We start from the raw sequence: 3,706 nt of genomic DNA on the forward strand, positions 1-3,706 counted from the left end.
CAAATCACCTCCCTGGACTTGGGAGGGGCATCAGTGTAAGTTCCTGACACGGACAATAAATGGATCAATGGTCTGACTCAGCAGAGAGCACCTTCATCTGTCCCATCTGTGAAGTGGAAGGAACGGAAGGGAAGGTATGTACTAGTGTGTTGTAGCCATTTGGTATCCATCTGCAAGCATTTACTAGATGAATGCATGCCAGAATACCCACCCCCTGCCAAGCCAGACATGATGGGAAACAGCTAGGTTTAATTTACTTGCCTACCAGGTTCACATCTGAAACAGTGGGTGGATACGTGGCTTCTATTTCCTGTAAGTTATGGGAATGCCTTACTGTTCTAAATTACAGGCTGTAACAACAGGAGCGTGTGGATGAATGGAGCTGAACTCTCCTCTAGACTTGAAGGCGCCTGGGAGGAAAGTGCTGGAAGTAATTGCTTGTGGGGAGATTCAGTGAGGGAGGGCTGAGTTCCCTTCACCCCAAAGTTGCAAGTAAAAAGGAGACCAGCCATTTTCGCGGTGATTGGAGTAGACACATGAAGGATAAGTGAGTCACATCCAACTTGGCCATTAGAGATAAACTGTTGGAGACCCAGGGAAGGGGGCTGAAACTTGCACAACTTTATTGATAAGATTTTAATATGGTCTTCTCAAAATTGGAACAAAACAGCAGCAGGGATTTCCTAGACAGGTACCAGACTTCTGGGATGATTCCTGGTGGTAATCAGGGACTATGAAGTATATAAACATCAACTGATTCAGTGAGTTCCTCCCAGCTCTTTTATTATTAGACTTTGGGTGAATTTTGGTGTATTTTTGTGGGGCCTGTATTGCCCCCTGAATGCCTCCCAAATTCTGGCACTGAGTTTGCAGTATATCCATTTCCAAAGAGGGAGGGAAAGCATGCGTCCTGCATAGGTAAGGCCAAACCAGGTCCAATGAAGTTCCTATAATACTTTTATCCTATGTAGAAAGGTAGCAGCTGAAGCATTGCCTGGCCAGGTGAGGAATGCTGGAAAAAGCTTTACCTGTTATACTTTCACGAATCAGGATGCCATTGGAGTCACAGGGGCTTGGATAGGGGGGGAAATGGTAGGCACATATACAATTTTGGGCCGGAGATGGAACCTTGAATGTGAGCAATCTGATAATGAGAGGTGGCTAATGAGAAGGGAGCAACAGCAGGAGAGAGGGCATGCCCTCACCTCTTGCTGTGGGCTTCTCAAAGGCATCTGGTTGGCCACTGTGTGAAACAGGATGCTGGACTAAATATGTTTTGGGCTTGATACAGGGTTGTTCTTATGTTCTTATGGCTATTCTCTTCCCTGACATCTGTTAAAAATTCTTCCAGCCGTTGATAACTGATATCCAAAATGATCCCTCCTGCTTTAATTTATTACTTATTATTTTTCAGGGGAGGAACTCATTAATTTTGGCAAGGCTGAAATCAAATGCAGATGTGCTGTTGATTGCAACATGGCAAAGAACCAAAGGCTGCCATCAACGTTTTGGTAAGTCATCCCGAGAACAGATGTGTCCTGTTTACGAATACAGCTGGGGCAGGGAGTTTCTCAAGTCTAGTGTTGATGGTCAAATGGAGATGGGCAGTTGTGATGTGTTGGGCTCTGAATAGAAAACCTGTTTCCTTAAGCACTCTGACTCAGCTTAAGGTGCCAAACAGTGGGTTTGCTTGGGGAAAACCAAGCAAACCCAAGGAGAGCAACTTGGTGATAACAATGCTTTTTTTTTTTTTAGTTTTCCATGCAAGGGTTTCTCAGTGCCCAGCAAAAAATACACTTCTTGTTAATTTTGTCTAAGCACCATCTGTTCTCCTGAGTTCCAGTTGAGCAGTTTTTGCTCTTTGTTGTTTCCACTGCTGCTTAACTTTGGTAATTGGGTAGATTATTGTTTTTTGTTTTAACTGGATATTTTAATGATGCTTGTTAACTCCCTCGGGCATCTCTTGTTAAGATGAGGATGTTGAAAATCAGCATCTAAACATGTTTAATTACAATTATAATATTTATTACTTTGTACATACTTAAAGGTGTCTGTACATACACAATTTGTCTTAATGACTTTACATGTATTAATTTTTAAAGTTTAAAAATGTAAAATTAACATGTGTTAAATTAAAATATAAAATATAAAAACTAAAAATTAACATATCTTATTTTTTAATTTTTGAACTTTTAAAATTAACACATGTAAAATCATTAAGACAACTTGTGTATATACAGACACCTTTAAGCATGTACAACATAGTTGTCTGAATAGGGCTTAAGCACAGAACCTACGCTTGAGTTGTGTAAATCAATGGAATTTGAGAATAATCCATTATTTCTACATAGTTTATACTAACTCACCATAGCAAATGTTAGAGAGGGCCGGAGTCTGTGCTCAGTTTGCTGAATGGAACTTTGATGTTATGAAACATTTTGCAGTGCCGTGGAGTTTAGTACAATCAAGGGCAATAAATTGGTGGTTCCCAACCTTGGATCCCCAGATGTTGTTGGACTACCACTCCCGTCATCTTCAATTAACTGTGCATCTCTACCTGAAGAATGACCAGCTTGCAGGCAACACAGCTTTCAGGTAGGGCAGGAGAAAGAAGAGCAACCTGAGCTGTCTCCTGTGGGGGCCTCTGGCTGCTTATGATGAGACACTACTGCTACAAAGACTGTCCTTCACTTTTGATCGCTAAACAGCGGATGTTTTTCTCATGACTGCAGGCAGGAGCCTGGCTTTTCCTTGGATAGTTGTGTCAAACACAGTCCCATGGATGGAGCTTTCTTGCTAAAGCAAGAGGTGCCATACAGAATAGCCTGTCCCATAACATTCTTCATCTGATCATATTTTGCTCTAATTCAATTTTTACCTTGCCACGACACAAACAGTGTCAGTTTAAAACAATTCCATAAATCCTTATGAGGCTCTCTAGATGTGCACTGATTTCTGTAACCCCAAGTCGTAACATTAAGGACAAATGCTTCAGTATACACTGACAGAATGCAGTATTCCATCCCACCAACCCACCCTGCACCCTGCCCTACCCCAAAGAAAACCTTAAACAGATCAGAAGTAATGAGGCAATATGTTTAAAAGCATAAGAAAATATCAAAGATGGCTTGACTTTCTTGTGATGTGCTTCTCTTTATTTAGTTTTAAGTTGTCTTACACCAGGGCTGCTCAACTTTGGCCCTTCTGCAGATGTTAGCCTACAACTCCCATAATTCCTGGCTATTGGGCACTTTGTGGCACTTCCTGGCAATTGGGTTGGGGATTATGGGAACTGTAGTCAAAAAACAGCTGGAGGGCGAAAGTTGAGCAGGCCTGTCTTACACTTAGAGTAACTGCCCCTTTCCTTTGGGAGTCTTGGTCAATGCATTGAGGATATAATTTAAAATGCAATACATGAATTAATATGTTAAAAGTTTGAGGGAGAAGAAACAACTTAAATTGTCTGACAGCTCTACACAAGCATTTCAATCATGACTTCTCCAAAATATACACATGACTTATAGATATAAATTCAATTTTTCAGCGACCCCGCTGCCACCCTGCCTTCCATGACTAATTCCATTTGGAACAAAGGTCAGTCAGATACAGTTTCTAAAGCATATTCTACTCTATTAGTTTCAAAGAATTTTTTTGCTTTTTTCTAATACTTTTTTTAATTTTACAAAAGAACTGGCATGAATAAAAG

At 40.9% G+C, this 3,706-nt stretch overlaps 1 long non-coding RNA gene across 1 annotated transcript; it reads left to right on the forward strand.

Annotated features, from left to right (window-relative positions):
• The first annotated feature begins 412 nt into the window (after positions 1–412).
• LOC128328775 (uncharacterized) lies at positions 413–2,871 on the forward strand. Its single transcript, XR_008309392.1, has 3 exons — positions 413–547; positions 1,415–1,511; positions 2,445–2,871. It is a non-coding gene; the product is annotated as an uncharacterized LOC128328775 (long non-coding RNA).
• Positions 2,872–3,706: the final 835 nt, after the last annotated feature.

This window comes from Hemicordylus capensis, chromosome 6 (genome assembly GCF_027244095.1).
Source record: "Hemicordylus capensis ecotype Gifberg chromosome 6, rHemCap1.1.pri, whole genome shotgun sequence".
NCBI classification, from domain to species: domain Eukaryota; kingdom Metazoa; phylum Chordata; class Lepidosauria; order Squamata; family Cordylidae; genus Hemicordylus; species Hemicordylus capensis.